The sequence below is a fragment of the Leiobunum rupestre genome, chromosome 2, assembly GCF_980474605.1.
Source record: "Leiobunum rupestre chromosome 2, qqLeiRupe1.1.hap1, whole genome shotgun sequence".
Taxonomy (NCBI): Eukaryota; Metazoa; Arthropoda; class Arachnida; order Opiliones; family Sclerosomatidae; genus Leiobunum; species Leiobunum rupestre.
In genome coordinates, this window is record NC_143385.1 from 16698333 (window position 1) to 16720636 (window position 22304).

Consider the following 22304-nt stretch of genomic DNA (forward strand, 5'->3'; position numbering starts at 1 on the left):
ATCGTTTGATTATCAAATTTGCTGTGAAAGAAAAATCACTACATAACCCACATTCTTTGTTGCACCACTGTTCCATTTGGTTTAAGTAGTAGCAAATTCGGTGCCGCAAACTGAGAAAAACCAACACTCGTAATTAAGCTTTTCTCGTTCAGCCTCGTTACCATAACCTCGACTTTGTATAAGAAACAACTGGAGTTATGATGAAATAAGACGCCTTTGGCACTCCAAATTGGGTCAGAAACAAAGCCTCGTTAATGGCGTTACTGACTAGGCTATAAAGCCAACTGCCTGGGGTCCACGCTTTCGAAGGGCCCTGATTCTAAAGATAGGTTTCTTTGCAGTTAAATTAGGAAAACAGTGGCGTAGGAACGTTCTAGAAAATGGAGGGGGCAAAGAAAAACTAAAATGGTTAATGGAGTGTAGCGCCTCCAAATGCTTGTTTCCTTTTTGCTACTATGTCAACTGAGGGGAAGAGACTGAAATTATACACAGTTGAGGTTCTATTATCTTTATATGCTTTAACAAGTCGGCTCAGGCCGTAATATTAGTTCCACATCAGTGTATTCGAGTGGGCAAACTCATACACCCTTAGTAGACACAGGTAGGCAAACTAATACAAAAACTGTTGAGGCTACGTGATTTCTTATCGTTTGATATATAAATTGCCATCCTAAGTTAAAGAGTGGGTGCCGCCCACCCTCAGGATACGCGGGTGGGCAAACCAATACAAAAGCTGTTGAGGATATGTGATTTCCTATATTTTGATATATAATTTACCATCTTATGTTTAAGAGTGGCCACCGCCCACCCTCAGGATACGCGGGTGGGGAAACCAATTTAAAAGCTGTTGAGGCCATGTGATTTCCTATCGTTTGATATATAATTTACCATCTTATGTTTAAGAGTGGCCACCGCCCACCCTCAGGATACGCGGGTGGGCAAACCAATTTAAAAGCTGTTGAGGCCATGTGATTTCCTATCGTTTTATATATAATTTACCATCTTATGTTTAAGAGTGGCCACCGCCCACCCTCAGGATACGCGGGTGGTCAAACCAATTTAAAAGCTGTTGAGGCCATATGATTTCCTAGCGTTTGATATATAATTTACCATCCTATGTTAAAGAGTGGCCACCGCCCACCCTCAGGATACCCGGATGGGCAAACCAATTCAAAAGCTGTTAAGGCCATGTGATTTTATATTATCTCGGTGATTAAATTAGTATTTTCTTAGAGCAGATATTTAAAATGGATTATTAACAACTGCATAAATCATATTATTGCAAGAATATATTTATGAAGTACAAATATGGCAAGACGGAGATTCTGTCCCCATGGTCGCATACTTTTCAGCTTAAAGGCCTGTTGCCAAAGTGCTAGGCCAAAGTGCTAGCCCATTGTATTTAACATGTTTGATTCTAGCAAAGCAGACTTTCGCAACACGCCCTAAGTTCAACTGCTTTGGATTTTTTGGTCTCACTCTTTCAAGTAGACGCGAGCGTAGACGATTTCAATCTTTTACTTTTATTGTTCTATAGAAAATTTGTTTTTTTCGATCACTCTCCCTTTAAGGGGGTTGTTCGGAGGGGCGGAAATTAACGGCACTGCGTGCGCGTCAAAGAATTCTATCGAATGAGACCAAATCTCTGGTATACAAACTATACAAGTTCGCTAAGAAGCCGATAATATTATTTTGTGTCACACATAAACGACTTCGATAAGAAAGTGCCACACTTATTTATTACTTCTGACCATACACGGTTTCGATAAGAAAGTGCCACAGTTATTTATTACTTCTGACCATACACGGTTTCGATAAAAAGTGCCACACTTATTTGTTACTTCTGACCATACACGGTTTCGATAAGAAAGTGCCACACTTATTTTTACTACTGACAACACACGGTTTCGATAAGAAAGTGCCACACTTATTTATTACTTCTGAGCATACACGGTTTCGATAAGGGGGCCTAAATTGGGCCCCTGTTTACCTGGCACACCTGAAACTGGCCATCGGGAAACGTTGTGTAGCCCCACACTGTAATTCAAACTTCCCGCCACGCCCGTGTCACCCTTCGTGGAAATCCACTGGGTGGGGGACGGGGGGAGGCGAAGTTTGAGGTTAACTTGACCCTAAAACGCCGTAAATATACGTAAAATAACCCGGAAAAAGGAACGGGAATTGCGACAACTTAACTTGACAAATCATCCCGCGTTGCAAAGAAAGACTAGAAATTCCGAATTAAATTTGTACAGAGCATCGTGGCTCAGTTGGTTAATTCGACGGAATTAAAGATTACGCGGCTTGCGGCTGTCTGGGTTCGAGTCCCAGCGCCGGCCAACAAAATAGTTTATAAAATTTATTTTTCTCAACTCCATCTACCGTGTCGTTGCTTTTCCACGACAAACACTTAACGATAATCCATCCATAGCAATAGTCCCACTTCGATATATATATATATATATCTCGATGTGGAACTAAAAATGAGAATTTGAACCTTTTGAAGTTTTCAACTGATGAGAAAGTTGGAGCAGGCAAAAACATCCTGCCCCCCCCCCCCCCCCCCAGGTTCCTACGACTATGAGGAAGAAGCAAAATATATAATAAAGACATTAAACTTTTAACCATTTAAAATAAGATTCGAAATTGACCGAGTACAATCTATCGAACTTCGGTATATTTTTAAATATACAACATTATTACTTTTTGGATAAAATAGTTTAATAAAAATTTCAATTCTTCAACGTAAATTGTAACGTAAATAAAATTGAATTTAAAAATATTTTATAATTAAAATTTTCAAATTTTAATTTGTCACGGAAAGAAATTTAAAACCAAAACCCAGTATTTAATCTTTCTTCCAGTTATTTCAAATTAACTAATCAAAAAAGGTTACAATAAAAATTCCATATACTTACAAAATCTATTTCAAAGTTAAGATAACGTGTCAGATGATTTGAAACTTTGAAACACCAAGTGTTACTAGATATTACTGTTGGATTTACAGCACAATTGCGAATATAATAAAATTCGGCACTAACCCGATAAGCTCTTCATTGACTACGCTGACGTGTTGCGCTTCGTGGCCAACAATTACTGTAATGGCATAAGTCAAAGTGACGTCTCCTAACAATGGGTGGCCACTACGCGCGATCAATGTGTAAGGCAAGCTAGATAACAGACAATTTTTTTCTCACCTTTTGAATATTTTTTTCAGAAATTAATGGCTGGATGATGACATAAATGATAAATAATATAATAAGAATCGTCATTAATATATATTGATATATTAATATACAGGGTGTCCACTAAAAAACGATCCAGGGCGAATATCTCAGAAACCGTTTTCTCTAGGAAATTAATTTTTTTATGTTACGTAGCACGTGTAGGGGGCAAAGAAGAATGATAACCTCGATGACCTTGAACCATGTCTTCAAGGTCATCCAAAAACTATCTCGAGAACCGTAAGTGTTAGAAAGTTGGTTCCAATTAGACAAGTGTTCCCCGTCACGTTTTATGCCTACATAACGTGAACATGATCGGATTCGACCAATAGCAAGTCGAGAAAATTGGTACCAAAATCACAAAGGTCGTAAAAGGGAAAATTGCAAGACAGCGCTATCAAGGTCATACTAAAATTATCTCGAGAACCATTAGGTTTAGAGCAAAAATTCTGAGGGGTTGGTCACTCCACGTACTCGGTGTACACTGTCGTACCTCGTCTTTGCTAATAAGAGTTCGTGAACTCTTTAAAATCCGTACCTTTAACAGTACTAAGTACGTGAACTCGGTGTGTAGGTCATCCGAGAGTGACTTACACCTCGAAAAATTCCAATTATAAAGTATAATTTAAAGTTATTAATACATAAAATGTGACGAAGGACAACTTTCTAATTAGAATTTTTGCTCTAAACGTAATGGTTCTCGAGATAATTTTAGTATGACCTTGAAGACAATGGTTCAAGGTCATTCAATTTTCCAAATATTAAAATCCCCTACCATGATGCGATTGTCTAGCAAATTTCGATAATGTAGCACGACTTGTTTTGGAGTTATTGCCTCTATCTTGCAATTTTCCACCTTTGTGATTTTGGTAAAACATTTCTCGACTTACTATTGGTCGAATCCGATCATGTTCACACTATGTAGGCATAAAACGTGACGGGGAACACTTTTCTAATTGAAACCAACTTTCTAACACTTCAGGTTCTCGAGATAGTTTCTGGATGACCTTGAAGACATGGTTCAAGGTCTTCGAGGATATCATTCTTCTTTGGCCCCCTGCACGTGCTACTTAACATAAAAAAAATTAAATTCCTAGAGAAAACGGTTTCTGAGATATTCGCCTTGGATCGTTTTTAAGTGGACACCCTGTATATTTAATACTCCTACGAAAACGGTGTATCAAATTTGATTCCGAAAACCAAAGGCGGTTTTCATTGAAATGAAAACGAAAATATCTTTTTTATGATCCAATTACCCTGCATTTCAACTTTATTCCAATTTGATCAAAATTATTTTATCCAAACGGAATGGGAAGCAACTTAATGTACCTTGATTTAAGGTGGTTTCAAATTTGAACATTTAGTCAAGTCAATTTGTGAGGGTGTCTCAGCAAAAACCAAAGACCGATAGCCCCCTTATTGGCCAAATCCAAATTGTATTGCTCCGTTATACCTGGAACATTCAAAACACCCATAAGACATCCAAAAATATTTAGCCAAATTGGTCGCAAAAACAAACGTAATTTCTTTTATCAGCGGCGTAGAAGCGTTTCTCATTTATTTTCAGTTCGTTCGCTGTTGGATTTTCATATTTATAGAGATATTTTTTTTTTACTGCGATAGTTTTAGTATTCGTTATACCGTCACTGCTCTGCAACGATTGGATCTTTATGTTAACCAATGGTAAAAACTAAGATTATTTCAATGAATTTTAAGCAATAATGACGTTATTACCAAATTGTAAGTTAACCACGCTTTTATATTGGTTTCACGATAATATTGCCACAAACTTGAAATCTAGAAACAATTTTCAAGAGTATGATAGTTTTTTTTTCTGAAATTGGTTTTTTTTGGTTCTGTTCGATAATTTAATTTTCAGGTCTTGGCGACCAGTGTTTCTTTCAGAAAATTTTCTTCGGGGGGGTTTCCCAGACATCCGGGGGTGCCGTTATCCAGTGGCGAGCATAGCACTCCCTGCACGCCTGGCAGTGGCGTCGGAAAAAGGGGAAGCTTTGCCCCCCCGGAGAGATGCCTGAGAGAAACACTGTTGGCGACACTGGTCATGTTGTTATTCTCTGAAACTCACTTAAAGAGAGTCCAAGTAAAATAGTTTATTTAATCAATAAATATGCATTTTCTACATCGACGATTAATTCCTTAACTAAAGTTCACTACAATTTACCAAGTTTCACAGCGAGGAGTTAGGCCAAGGCTAAATAACTAGCACTAAATGCGTAACAAAAATTATCAGATAAGCCGTCATCCCCTTTGATCCTAACGATGAGTCATGGCCAGCAAATTCTGAAACAAGGGAACAGTATTTTATTCAAAGTGAAATTAATGAAGAACGAAGAAAAAGTGCATTGCCTCATCCCGAATGGATGTAAATGCCAATAGTAGGATAGTTGATCGGCAGACTCCGGTTTTACCAACTTAAAAAAAGGTAACCCGTTGTATGACCAAAATCCAAGACCTTCGAATGCAGTCAAGACGTAGCTGAATCAGAGTCTAGCAAAACAAAGTTAGTAAACCAAACATTGCAGCTTTAGAACTGATGTTGATAAAATTATAGGAGACTGGATTTTGTTCGGCATTCAACAATGGAAAATACTGGACAATCTCCTCGAAAAAAATAATCCGTCAATAAATATAACAATCGCATAAAAAGCTAAGCTAGGCTTAAATTTATAATCAGCAAGGCTAGTTTCAAAATAGTAAGCAGCTACGATAGGCTAAAATTAATAATCAGCTAGGCTAGGCCAATCATAATGATCAGTTAGGCTAGGCAAAAAATAATCAGCTAGGCTATGCTAACAATGATTAGATAGGCAAGACTAATAATAACAATCAGTTAAGCAAGGCTAGTAATAACAAACAAAAAGGCTAGGCTAGTAATAACAAACAAAAAGACTAGGCTTATTATAACACTCGGCTAGGCTAGGATTATAATTATAATCAGCTAGGCTAGGATAATAACAATAATCAGCAAGACTTGACTTAAATTTATAATAATCCATGCTAGGTTTATAATAATAAACAGCTAGGCTAGGCTTTTAATAATAATCAACTATGTTAGGCTTATAACAATTATCAGCAAGTCTAGGCGAATAATTATAATAAGGCTAATAAAAATAATCAGCAACACTAGGCTTAAAATTAAAATAAGTTATGCTAGGTTTTTAATAATAATCAGCTAGGCTAATAATTATCGTAAAGGCTAAGCCAGTTAAAACATCAGGTACACTACGCTAATAATAATAAACAGCTAGGCTATAGGCTTATAATTAAAATCACTTAGGCTATGCCAATAATAGTAATCAGCTAGGCTAGGTTAATAAAAGTAATCAGCTATTCTATGCTAGTAATAATAATGATAAGTTAGACCAGGCTATAAATAATAAGCAGTTATGTTATGATAACCGAAACATCAAGCTAGGCTAAGTTAGGGTAATAATAATTTAAATGAACTAGCGTAGGCTATTAATAATAGTTAATAAATAATAATTATCCACTGGGCTAGGCTTTTATTATAAATCAGCTAGGCTAGACTAATAATAACAATCAGCTAGGGTAGGTATATAATAACAATCAGCTAGGGTAGGGATATAATAACAATCAGCAAGGCTAGGTGTATAATAATAATCAGATAGGCTAGGCTAGTGATAAAAATCCGCTAGGCAAGGCTAATATTATCATGAGTTTATAGCCCGTGGTACCGGTAAGATTGAAACCAGACCACCGGAACTGGAGTCCGGAAGTCTATCATCAGAATGCCCTACGCCAGCTTCCACAAGCCCGGACAAGTGACGAATCCAGCACGGGTAGCAGAACTCCACTACTGATGGTCGCACTTTTGCCGCAAGCCACTCAACCCAGCAGAAGGTGCAACTCAAAATCAACGCTAAGAAAGTTTGCCATTATCTAGCAACATTGCACAGTCATATGCAGTTTATGAATAGAAAAGTAACAATTATTTTGAACGGAAAGTTGAAAGCAGACTAGACTAAATAATAAGCTAATAATAACGAACCTATATTCTAGCATGACCTAACTCTAATTATAATAAATAGCAGATAATGAAGAAACTCTTAATGCATAACCGTGCTAGTTGGTACAGCAATTTGGATATTTCTACTCCTACATTTGGGGGCAAATCGAAAACCAAAAGTTACAAGCTGGTCGGCCATTTTCGGTGTTCTCACATAAATCAATTTGGAAATACTGCTATATATTTCTCAGCTAATTTAAAACCTTTACCGGCAGCAGTGTTCCATTACTCTGCCAATAGCCGACTCAAAATTATTCCAAACTGAACTGCGGAATTTTGATAGTTATTTGGCATTATCGTATGTGATTATTGAGAGAAACCCGTGGTTTGTGTCACAGTTTTCCCATAACGCCAATTTTCCAAGAACAGCTCTCCAACATTTTTTATAACTCGTGCTTTGATTCTTAGCTTGTAATATTTGATCGATATCGCATCAGCTCAGCTCAAAGTGACAAGTCTGTTCGGTTTGGATCTGTCTGCCTACCTTTCTTTTAAAGGTGCAAGATGAAAGAAACCTTTTCACCAGGGCATAGTTCACCGAAATTCAAAGATTTTACCACAATGTCCAACAGAATTCCATTTCGGTACATTTTCTCTTAATTTTTCTGCTTTTGAACAAACTGGGGGGAAAATAACTTCTCTTGGGATATAGCAGGGCCGTTTTAAACTTTCCGTGTGCCTTAGGCAAAAATCTATCATTTACCGACCTAATAAAAATGTGGTTATCTCCAATAACTTTGGTTCATTTACTTCTGCTTTTAGCCTCATGATTCCAATAAAAACCAGACGTCACGGACATTTAAGTGCACACAATCCCCCCGATGTATTAAATATATTTTAAATAATAAATTTAAATTTGAATGTTTTTCAATCACCTTGTACATTAAATTAATTAACCCAAGAGGAATAGTATCGAAAATGAGATATTCGAGTTACCTGGTGTTGGAAATGAGGTAGCAAACACGAAAACGATAATTTAAATTCATTTTTAAACAAACCGAATTTTTTGAGTTGCCGGGTTTTGGAAATAAGGTAGCGAAACACGAAAATGTTCAAATAAATTAAATTTTAAACAAACCAAATTCTTCGAGTTCCTTGGTTTTAAAAAAAATGGCGACTGTATCAAATGGTACGAAATTCAAATATGACAATAGTGCGTACGCGGGTTATGAGTTCCCGAGAATTGGCCAAAGATCTTACTTAAAAATAAAATTTCTTTATGCAACCGAAACCGTAGTTCCGAAATGATTAGTAATAATTAAAAAATAAGAGATTACGTAAAAGCCACGCCCTTCTGTATTTCATCGGGTAATCTTTCCCCTTTCAGCGAGTAAGGGGGCTAAAATTCAATCTCAGGTTCTCCCTATCGCTACCCCCTTTGGAAGTTTGGTTCGCCATTGGAACCTAGCTCAGAGATATAGGTAGCGCCCAAAGACTATATAAAGCTTCGCTTACTAGACAGGCGTGTTAAGGTAGAAAACCTGCCAACGTTCTCCACTCTAGCGCCATCTACCCGCTGGCCCAAATGCTTACCAAAGAGTAATTTATGTACTTTTTTATAGTGTATAGTGTTGTCTTTTTATACGCGGGAATTTTGAACGTTAATAAATTTCAAAATAGCTCACAAATCACTAATAAGTGCAATACTATTATTAAATAACTATATCAATATTTCAATGCCATTGTGATTTTGAAAACTAGTTTATTATAAAATCTTTACTTAACTTAACCCATAAATTTTAAATCAATTGATTAAATTAATGAATAGAAATTTTAAGAAAAATTATTTTAACATAAACTTTTTTTTCAATTTATTTACAGTGTATAGTTAACAACTCATATGTTGGACCCTCATTAATTTGTTAAATTTAGAGGGTCTAGAACTGTTAGAAATTGAAAAAATAACACTTTGTTTTGCGAGAGGAACTAAACTCACTTGACTAGAGTAAGGTTTCACGACAGGAACTGAATACACTTTACCAGTGTATGGTTTTGTGATGGGAACTGTAGACACTTGAGTAGTATTTTGTACAGGTATAGGATCAGTAGAAACTTTATTAGAGCTATGACCTTCATTTGAATTTGTGGTAGGTACTTTTGAAACTTGATTTGCGTTAGCTTTAGCTTTTTCCTTCTCAAATTTCTTTGCTTTCGCGACTTTAGCCTTGTGTTCTTTTTCTTCGTGTATTCCAGCATTTAGAAATTTCACAGCGTAATATAATCTCATTCTGCAATACAGCTTTAACAGTTTCTTAAGGAATCCTTCACAAATATCATTGCATGAAATACTTTCTCGGCATTCTTTGATACACCTATCAAGTATGTCTGATAAATTCATACTTTTATTGAATATTTTAAGGAATATTTTTTCCCACGGCAACAATAAACTAAGGACAGCATCTGAGGGAGAAATCAACCCTCCAAAGTCTCCCTTATCATAGGTGTACGCTTTGAGAAGGATAAAAATCTGACTCTCAGTTTCCATAGCTTGGGACTCTGTAATGAAGCTACAAATTTCATGGGAATTACAGACATGTTTCCCCTTTACTTTGCGCATTGCGCTTCCAATGATATACGCAAGACAATTTAAGTCAATTTTGTTCCCAAATTTTTAAACATACTTTCAATCTCTGCAATTTTTTTGCTGCTTCAATGGGATCTTTCACTTTATCTTGTATCGTAGATGTCTAATGTGTCTGATCATTTTTCCTCAGCTCTAGGAATAAGGATTTTAAGGAAAAAGCGTTTCATTGACATCAACTTCGCAATTTTGATTTTCACTACTTGAAATCAATGTCATCATTATTACTTGCTTCAATCCATTCTTAAAATGAGTAGGAGTAGGGTTGGAGCTATTTCCTCTTCTTTGTCTGATAGTGGCAAAAAGATTTTCAAGAGGATCCTGGTTTAATCTTCTTGTGAAAAAAAACTTGATGCCTTCATTTTGCAAATTTTCCATAATCCTATAATACGGCTGTAATGGATTGAACCCATCCGTCAACTCAGTAGATGGTGATCTTTTTCGGAACATCAAATTGTAGTTCTTCAAACATCTCCTTAGCTTTTTCTAAAGCTTCAACATGGCCGGATCCTTGTTTAAATGGTCTTAATAGTTCCTTGGGACTTGTAAATTTACTGCAGTTGACAGCGTCAAATGCCTCATTAACGTTTCCTATAAATTCTGCCGTTGAGCAGGCTTGCGCTTCCAATTCACCTAAAAAGATATTAGAAAAGAAAAATGTAGAAAACATGTTATTTTCGTAGCAATCGGATTAATATGAAAGATCTTACCAAAAGAAATATAAGTTGACATTCCAACTGACACAGAATGGCTGAAGAGTTGCGCCGCTAATTTCACCCTCATTTTTTCGAAATTATTTGGATTTAAAGTTTTTATTGTGAGCTTTGGAGCAAGCCTTATTTGCCGTTTATTGTCTTTTCGAAAAAATTCCTCCACGTAGTGAAATAACACCCTCTTCCCTTTGTGCATTAATACATACTTTGAAGTTATTTCTTAAACTTTTCAGGAGATGAGGAAAATCATAGATACAGTAGATTTTTTTTGTCTTGAAGATGAATAAATGGTTGTGTTTTTGTCACATGGAGTTTCTTAAACACACCTTTATTAGTTCCACCTTGATCACAGATGATGGTCCTAACTTTTAAACCAATATTATCCAGTTTATTAACTCAGTCAATTAGGAAGGTTTTCAAAATTTTTGTATTTGTTGTTCCTTTAGCAAAAACAAAACCAACCGGTTGCTTGTATTGTTTTAGAAGTCCATGAACCATAACCATAAGTGCTTCATTAGCGAGTACACATTGTTGCGCAATATCACCATAGTCCACAAAACCTTCGATCATATCTTTGGCTGGATCATAGCATAGGCCTTCAGCTAAAGACATTTCGTCAACAGTTAACACACAATTTCTGTCTCTCTCTTTCATTTTTTCAACCTTTTTTTCTAAAGCATCAAAAATGAAAGTGTTTAGGCCAGGTTCAAGGATGATGTTTGATAGCCAATTACGCGGAGTGCGGATGTGTGGTAAGTTGAATATTTTAGTAAGCAGTTTATAACACTTAGGACTTTGATAGTAGATGGATAGTGCAATTTTCTTATCGTTCTCATTCCATCGTCTACCTTTACGTTTAACAATTGACTGTCTCAACTGAGTTTCAAAAAATATTTGCTGATCTTCTGTCAACATGTCTTTGCTATATAATAATATTGCCTTTATCTTGTCATTTTTCGAACGGGCTACAACAGATTTTAAACTAGCAATTCCTTTTTTGTAGCGACAAATTAGAGAAGAATTGTTTCGCAGTTTTTTTTTATAAATGCTTTTTCTGGTGTGTTGGTCGTTTTCAGCTTTTTCGTGGATAAAGGAAGCTGGGCCTACAATGGGGAACTCTTCCAATACCTGAAAATATACAGTTTAGGTAAATACTCTAATATAGTAAAGATAATGCGTTGTCATTTCACCTGAAATTGGGACCAAGGTTTTAATGCTTTGCAACTTGTTTCGAAACATAGAATCAAAGATAGCAACAGAATTACCGCAGCTAATTTAGATGAAAATTCAAGATAGCACTAAAATTAAATACCTAAATTGACCCCTAAAATAAATTATTTAATTCAATTTACATATTCAGAAAACCACGTTTGCAAACTACAAAGCTTAAGCTAGCAGCACATGCTAGCACAAACCAAGACTTAAGGAAATTTTACTTTCGAAATCGCGTAGAGTGCCAAATAAGTTTAAATTTAAATTATTTTATAGCTCAATGAATTCCTACGTTTACAAAAAAGATATTACACTAATCATTTGAAAGCAAGTTTTTAAAACTCTTACGAAAATAAAACACTAATTGGTGACTTGTTGATCAGAAACGAAAATACAAACTTTAAGTGATAATTTTATCCAATCACAGCACAGCAAAGAATATATATCACTACTCTCTTCAAAGTGATATACTGTCTTTGCTTCTGATTTTCATTTGGGTCAGCGGGAAGATGGCGCTGCAGTCTTTTATGCATGAGGCCTCATTGAACACGCCTGTCTAGTAAGCGAAGCATTATATAGTCTTTGGTAGCGCCTAAAGCAGACGCTGTTAGTTTTCCCTCTTCGTTATTCGTAAATTTGACTTTATAAATAATTATATTTTCATTTTAATATATTTTTATTAATTTTGAGAAAAAAAAACTAATTCCAAAAGTGTTAGAAAATTTAAAAAAGGAGGTCGTAAGAAGTCTAGAAAAATGCTTATCTTCCCAACTTAATTTATCAAAGCTTTTGTGGATTTGCATTTCATTAATGACAGAATTTGTTTAAGCAGTTTGATTTAGATTTAGCCTTTGGCATTTTTTTATTGTTTCAATGAAATCCACCAAGTGTGTTTTCCTATCATTAACATTTTTCTAAAGATTCATATTGTTAGGTTAATGAAGAAATAAAAAAAAATAAAAAATCTACAAAAATATAAAACAAATCCTATTAATTAAATAACGAAATTAGAAATAACTACATCTATTATAAAAAGCGAATTCTGGAGTCAAAAAAATATTAGGGCTCTTTGGAATACGATAATTAAAATTCTTGGCAAAAATAAACAAGTTGGCAAGCCAAAATATACCTCTCCTCGGAAGAATTGTCCCCAGTGGTATTAATTTCTCGAGACGTCCCTTAAAGAGATCTCCGCAATTCAGAGTTATTTACTAAAAACGTAATCCCGGTTCAATCCCGCCCGGTATAAAATTTTAATTTTAATTAAAATAATTGAGACGAAACAACCGAGTATAATTTATTCAGAATAATATAAATTAAGTAGTAACAACAGCGAGTTAGACGTACTAAAACAATGCACAATTGAATTTATACCCTTTTTACAGAACAAGTTTATCATTTAAATATAATACGAAGCAAATTTTAAAGAAAGAAATATCTGCAGAGGGTATTTGTATTTTTCTCGCTTACGGCATACTTGCCACATCTTTAACGCTAATTTTATTTCAACACTCGCCCTCGATGAAGATACCGAAGAATAGCTATATTCGACATCTGGTAGTGGACGACTCGTAGACTTCCTGTTGACGTTGTGACACATACCGCATGAAAAAGACCAATACCGTCCAATTTCCAATATCATATAATGACTCGCACACCCAGGAAATCAATGACTGCATTAGGAATTGTAGATGTCCATATATCCACACCAATAAAAAATGAATCAACTAGAAGCGAAAAACTTGCTATTCACAAAGCACAGAAAGCCCCTTGACTAAATAATAAATAACCGTAGACGGAATAGTTAGGGCTCTTTATAAATAAAACAAACGATCCCAAATGATGAACTGCATTAAACATCTTAATCAGTTGAGAAAACGTTTAAAATAAATTACGAAGTAATGACGACCCAGATAAAAACCCCGACCACTATGTAAAAAAATCGAGATTTCCTTCATAAATGAAATATTACCCTTGAAAACTATTACGCTAAACACACAATAGATAAAAAAGACTGAAAAAACGAAATAAATTCCAAAAAAAACTAACGGGTTCCGCCTTTAACCATTTTATCTGCTGACTGCGCTAAAACAAGATTTGACCTTAAATTTTTTATACGTTAAATATTTAGACTTTAACAATCTCACAAAAATTAAAAAACAAAGTTCAATAAACTATATATACCGATATTGTATTCATCCGTTTAGTAAAAAACCCGCCTTATCATAATGGATCCTTAACTTTAATAATTTCCCTAAGGAAGTCAGTGGCTCGGCGGTGAACTATCCGCATTGTAATTAACTTGAACTATAATTTATAAATTTTTAATTAAATATAAGATTAGTATAATTTATAAATATTTAATTCAATATAAGATTAGTATAATTTATAAATATTTAATTCATTATAAGATTAGTATAATTTATAAATATTTAATTCAATATAAGATTAGTATAATTTATAAATATTTAATTCAATATAAGATTAGTATAATTTATAAATATTTAATTAAATATAAGATTAGTATAATTTATAAATATTTAATTCAATATAAGAATAGTATAATTTATAAATATTTAATTCAATATAAGATTAGTATAATTTATAAATATTTAATTCAATATAAGATTAGTATAATTTATAAATATTTAATTCAATATAAGATTAGTATTATTTATAAATATTTAATTAAATATAAGATTAGTATAATTTATAAATATTTAATTAAATATAAGATTAGTTTAATTTATAAATATTTAATTAAATATAAGATTAGTATAATTTATAAATATTTAATTAAATATAAGATTAGTTTAATTTATAAATATTTAATTAAATATAAGATTAGTATAATTTATAAATATTTCGGAGGAGAAAGATGAAACTAGACCTGATCCGCCTCAATATTCTACTCAATCATTAACGATGTTATCGTTAGCCACTTCGGGTCCAGCAAAAGTTTCCTTCTTGTTGCAAACTTCAAAAGTCTCCGTGGAAAGTAAGGATAAAGGCTTCGCTGTCTATTGTACAGCTGGAGCCATCTCTCATTCATCAAGGAAGAACTGTCGCGTCAAGAAACTCTGAACATTCATAGTTTCGGTAGTGAAAACCCAGTCCGTGTTTCGCGTAGAAAGGTGAAGCTGGATTTGAGAAGCGTTCACAACCCCGTCAAACGCGTGATTATGGAAGCGGTCGAGACCCCAGAACTATGCGGGGCTGTGTTTTCGGTACCGCCATCGGAAGTCGCGAACGAGTTGAGAAAGATAGGTTTAGTGATGGCTGATATTCCGTCTTCGGAAAAATACACCAAAGATAATCACGCGGTAGACTTGTTAATCGGATCGGACTATTTTTCTGAAATCGCGTCGGGAAAAACTGTACGCCTACACACAGAAAAATATTATTGTTAATTTTACAGTAAGCTGCGGTCAGCATAGATGCCAGCAGAATGCTGTTAATTTCACAACCAACTTTGACTATTTTTTTTATGGTCATGCTTCCTGTTAAATTTACTGGACACTCTGCTGTTCAAAAATACAGCAACATAAAGTTATATAAAAAGTATTGCTGTTTATTTAACCATCATTCCAGACGTATTTAATAAGGTAAATGCATGCAGTTTTTACAGTAAAATCCAATGTTTGTAAAATTCCAGTGTTGGCCTTAGTTTTAGTTATCAAACGTATTTTGAAGAAAACGATAGCGACTGTAAAAATTCATATTCGTACAGTCGCTATCGTTTTCTTCAAAATACAGCAGAAAGCTGTAAATTTTACGACAAACTGCTGTTAACCCACTTCAACTGCACCTTGCTGTAAATTATAAACCGTATTTGCGGTTTTTTTAACAGTAAGTTTTGAGTGTATACGAAGCCACGGAAACAATTCTGAAATTTATTACTGAGAAAAAAATTTTACAGGGAGAATAGAAACTTATTACTGGAGGAATATAAATTTATTACCAGAAGAATAGAAATTTATAGCTGGGAGTATATAAATTGATTACTGGGAGTATAGAAATTTATAACTGAAAGAAAATAAATTTATTACTGGAGGAAAAGAAATTTATTACTTGAAGAAAATAAATTTATTACTGGAAGAAAATAAATTTTTTACTGGAAGAAATTAAATTTATTACTGGAAGAAATTAAATTTATTACTGGAAGAAATTAAATTTATTACTGGAAGAAAAGAAATTTATTACTGGAAAAAAAGAAATTTATTACTGGAAGAAATAATTTTTTTTTACTGGGAGAATATAAATTTATTACTGGAAGAAATTAAATTTATTACTGGAAGAAAATAAATTTATTACTGGAAAAAAAGAAATTTATTACTGGAAGAAATTAAATTTTTTTACTGGGAGAATATAAATTTATTACTGGGATAATTGAAATTTAATATCGAGAGTGAATTATTTTATTACTGGGATAATTGAAATTTAATATCGAGAGTGCATTAATTTATTACTGGGATAATGGATATTTATTACTGGAGCAAAAGAAATTTATTAGTGGAAGAAAAGAAATTTATTACTGGAAGAAATGAAATTTATTACTGGAAGAAAAGAAATTTATTACTGGAAAAATAAATTTATTACTGGAAGAAATTAAATTTACTTACTGGAAGAAATTAAATTTACTTACTGGAAGAAATTAAATTTACTTACTGGAAGAAATTAAATTTACTTTCTGGAAGAAAAATAAATTTATTACTGGGATAATAAAAATTTATTATTGGGATAATAAAAATTTACAACTTCATTAAAATAAATTTATTGATGGGAGAATTGAACTTTATTACTGGGATAATATAAATTTATTACGGGGAAAATATAAATTTATAACTGGGAGAATATAAATTTATTACTGAGAAAAATATTACTACAGGGAGAGTAGAAACTTATTACTGGAGGAATAGAAATTTATTACAGGGAGAATAGAAATTTATTACTGAGAAAAAACATTACAGAGATAATAGAAACTTATTACTGGAGGAATAGAAATTTTTTACTGGGAAAATATAAATTTATTACCAGAAGAATAGAAATTTATAGCTGGGAGTATATAAATTGATTACTGGGAGTATAGAAATTTATAACTGAAAGAAAATAAATTTATTACTGGAGGAAAAGAAATTTATTACTTGAAGAAAATAAATTTATTACTGGAGGAAAAGAAATTTATTACTTGAAGAAAATAAATTTATTACGGGGATAATAAAAATTTATAACTCGATGAAAAGAAATTTATTACTATAAGAAAAGAAATTTATTACTATAAGAAAAGAAATTTATTACTGGAAGAAAATAAATTTATTACTGGAAGAAAATAAATTTATTAATGGATAATTAAAATTAAATATTGAGAGTGCATTATTTTATTACTGGGATAATTGAAATTTATTACTGGAGGAAAAGAAATTTATTACTGGAAGAAAAGAAATTTATTACTGGAAGAAATTAAATTTTTTTACTGGGAGAATATAAATTTATTACTGGGATAATTGAAATTTAATATCGAGAGTGAATTATTTTATTACTGGGATAATTGAAATTTAATATCGAGAGTGCATTAATTTATTACTGGGATAATGGATATTTATAACTGGAGCAAAAGAAATTCATTAGTGGAAGAAAAGAAATTTATTACTGGAAAAATAAATTTATTACTGGAAGAAATTAAATTTACTTACTGGAAGAAATTAAATTTACTTACTGGAAGAAATTAAATTTACTTACTGGAAGAAATTAAATTTACTTACTGGAAGAAATTAAATTTACTTACTGGAAGAAAAATAAATTTATTACTGGGATAATAAAAATTTATTATTGGGATAATATAAATTTATAACTGGGAGAATATAAATTTATTACTGAGAAAAATATTACTACAGGGAGAGTAGAAACTTATTACTGGAGGAATAGAAATTTATTACAGGGAGAATAGAAATTTATTACTGAGAAAAAACATTACAGTGATAATAGAAACTTATTACTGGAGGAATAGAAATTTTTTACTGGGAAAATATAAATTTATTACCAGAAGAATAGAAATTTATAGCTGGGAGTATATAAATTGATTACTGGGAGTATAGAAATTTATAACTGAAAGAAAATAAATTTATTACTGGAGGAAAATAAATTTATTACTTGAAGAAAATAAATTTATTACGGGGATAATAAAAATTTATAACTCGATGAAAAGAAATTTATTACTATAAGAAAAGAAATTTATTACTATAAGAAAAGAAATTTATTACTATAAGAAAAGAAATTTATTACTGGAAGAAAATAAATTTATTAATGGATAATTAAAATTTAATATTGAGAGTGCATTATTTTATTACTGGGATAATTGAAATTTATTACTGGAGGAAAAGAAATTTATTACTGGAAGAAAAGAAATTTATTACTAGAAGAAATGAAATTTATTACTGGAAGAAAAGAAGTTTATTACTGGAAAAAATAAATTTATTACTGGAAGAAGTTAAATTTACTTACTGGAAGAAAAATAAATTTATTACTGGGATAATAAAAATTTATAACTTCATTTAAAGAAATTTATTGATGGGTGAATTGAGCTTTATTACTGGGAGAATTGAGCTTTATTACTGGGAGAATATAAATTTATTACGGGGAAAATATAAATTTATTACTGGGAGAATTGAAATTTAATATTGAGAGTGCATTAATTTATTACTGCGATAATTGAAATTTAATATTGAGAGTGCATTAATTTATTACTGAGATAATGGAAATTTATTACTGGAAGAAAATAAATTTATTACTGGAAGAAATGAAATTTATAACTGGAAGAAATGAAATTTATAACTGGAAGAAAATAAATTTATTACTGGAAAAAAATAAATTTATTACTGGAAGAAAAGAAATTTATTACTAGAAGAAATGAAATTTATTACTGGAAGAAAAGAAGTTTATTACTGGAAAAAATAAATTTATTACTGGAAGAAGTTAAATTTACTTACTGGAAGAAAAATAAATTTATTACTGGGATAATAAAAATTTATAACTTCATTTAAAGAAATTTATTGATGGGAGAATTGAGCTTTATTACTGGGAGAATTGAGCTTTATTACTGGGAGAATATAAATTTATTACGGGGAAAATATAAATTTATTACTGGGAGAATTGAAATTTAATATTGAGAGTGCATTAATTTATTACTGAGATAATGGAAATTTATTACTGGAAGAAAATAAATTTATTACTGGAAGAAATGAAATTTATAACTGGAAGAAATGAAATTTATAACTGGAAGAAAATAAATTTATTACTGGAAAAAAATAAATTTATTACTGGAAAAAAATAAATTTATTACTGGAAGGAATTAAATTTATTACTGGAAGAAAAGAAGTTTATTACTGGAAAAAATAAATTTATTACTGGAAGAAGTTAAATTTACTTACTGGAAGAAAAATAAATTTATTACTGGGATAATAAAAATTTATAACTTCATTTAAAGAAATTTATTGATGGGAGAATTGAGCTTTATTACTGGGAGAATTGAGATTTATTACTGGGAGAATATAAATTTATTACGGGGAAAATATAAATTTATTACTGGGAGAATTGAAATTTAATATTGAGAGTGCATTAATTTATTACTGCGATAATTGAAATTTAATATTGAGAGTGCATTAATTTATTACTGAGATAATGGAAATTTATTACTGGAAGAAAATAAATTTATTACTGGAAGAAATGAAATTTATAACTGGAAGAAATGAAATTTATAACTGGAAGAAAATAAATTTATTACTGGAAAAAAATAAATTTATTACTGGAAAAAAATAAATTTATTACTGGAAGGAATTAAATTTATTACTGGAAGAAAAATATATTTATTACTGGAAAAAAATAAATTTTTTACTTGAAGAAAATAAATTTATTACTTGAAGAAAATAAATTTTTTACTTGAAGAAAATAAATTTATTACTTGAAGAAAATAAATTTATTACTGGGATAATAAAAATTTATAACTTGATGAAAAGAAATTTATTACTAAGAGAATTGAACTTTATTACTGGGAGTACATAAATTTATTACTGGGAGTACATAAATTTATTACTGGGATAATGAAAATTTATTACTGGGATAGTGAAAATTTATTAGTGGGATAATGAAAATTTATTACTTCGATAATGAAAACTTATTACTTCGATAATGAAAATTTATTACTGGGATTATGAAAATTTATTACTGGGATAGTGAAAATTTGTTAGTGGGATAATGGAAATTTATTACTGGGATAAAGAAAATGTATAACTGGGATAATGAAAATTTATTACTGGGATAATGAAAATTTATTACTGGGATTATGAAAATTTATTACTGGGATAGTGAAAATTTGTTAGTGGGATAATGGAAATTTATTACTGGGATAAAGAAAATGTATAACTGGGATAATGAAAATTTATTACTGGGATAATGAAAATTTATTACTGGGATAATGATTATTTATAACTGGAAGAAATTAAATTTATTACAGAAAGAAAAAGAAATTTATTACTGGGATAATTGAAAAAGTCCGATTTCTGGTCGTATATGACTCATATGAGTCATTTTTCGGAAAAGATCGAAACCGATTGTGAATTTTACGCCGACTCATTCAAAATACGTCGCGCTTGGGTCGACTATAATTTGAGTAGCTGTAAAATATGACTTTTTTTGTAAAAATTGTCAAAAGTTGGTCGGCCCGATGTTCGTCCAGAAGCTCAAAAAGTCCAATTTGTGGTCGGATATGAGTCGTTTTTTGGAAAAAATCGAAACCGATTGTGAATTTTACGCCGACTTATTCAAAATACGTCGCGGTTGGGTCGACTATAATTTGAGTAGCTGTAAAATATGACTTTTTTTTGTAAAAATCGTCAAAAGTTGGTCGGCCCGATGTTCGTCCAGAAGCTCAAAAAGTCCAATTTGTGGTCGGTTATGAGTCGTTTTTTGGAAAAAATTGAAACCGATTGTGAGTTTTACGCCGACTTATTCAAAATACGTCGCGGTTGGGTCGACTATAATTTGAGTAGCTGTAAAATATGACTTTTTTTTTGTAAAAATTGTCAAAAGATGGTCGGCCCGATGTTCCTCCAGAAGCTTAAAAAGTCCAATTTGTGGTCGGATATGAGTCGTTTTTTGGAAAAAATCGAAACCGATTGTGAGTTTTACGCCGACTTATTCAAAATACGTCGCGGTTGGGTCGACTATAATTTGAGTAGCTGTAAAATATGACTTTCTTTTGTAAAAATCGTCCAGAAGCTCAAAAAGTCCAATTTGTGGTCAAATATGGGTTTTACTTTCGTAAATGATCGATAAAATTAAGTTTATAATTAAGAATTAAACACCTTTTAAAAATTTTCATAATAGTCATACTAGTTGTGCCGACTGCGATGCAGCACCGTAACCAGGATTGGATTTCAGGGGGGGGGGCACGCAATGGAAACATATAAGAAAAAATAAAAAAAATTACATACAACCATACGTTTCAGGGAGGCACGTCCCGACCCCCCCCCCCCCTGGTTACGGCCCTGCTGCGATGGTCGTTGGGCTTCCTAAACTAAATCACATAGAAATAAGGAAGGGAAGAGATGGTGAAGGCGAATTTCAATGTATTTCCCCTTTTCACGAAGTGGCTCTTCGCTTCATATGGCTACCATGGTTACCGACTGAATCTAGTACAATAACGCGCATCGTTGTGCGCAACTACGACACGGCTTTCTCTGTTCGTTTGCGACTATTTTGGCAAAGGCTTAATATAGAACTAAAAGTAAATTAAAATTTTATATGATATAAATTGAATTTCTTGACTAGTATATCTAGTGTGGCTATTGCAATTTTTATAGCAGCACTTTGTGTGGTAAATCATTCTAATTAAAAACTCACTGCCACAGCTGCCTCTTTCACCTTGGATTAACAATAGTAGTGCCTACCTGGATATATCACTTGGATAAAACCTGACAAATAAATAGTGCTCAATATGGCTCCGGCTCCGATCAAAACGGCTCCTGCTCCCTTAGTTTTAGATCGGCTCCTTTTTGCATCAAATAGTGGAAATGTTTTGTAGTAGTCGTCTACTATTAGCGGTATAATTATACAATTATTGTATATCAAACTGACGTTCATTTGTCTAAAATTTCAGAATGGACTGGTAAACGGTTTCAATCTTAAATTTCTGTAGTGTGTTGCTATTTGGTACATTTAGTCCGGGCATGAAATAAGTACAAGACACTGGACATTGTCCGATAAATTTTGAATATGTCCGATAACTTTTCAAAATCTTAGGGGGGTCATTGGACATTTGTCCGACAACTTTTTCAATAAACTTGGAATGTTCTTTTCTACAAAATAAAAATATAAACAATTATTTGGCAAAAAATATGAGGAAGTACCGAGTTACTGAAGTTGATACTTGATAGTCGATTCTGTAACTGGGAATCTGCGTTGTGGCTGTGCTGAAGAGAGAGAGAGGGATGGCCGCCTGGCGGGTAGTGGCGATACGGGGACCGGGGAAG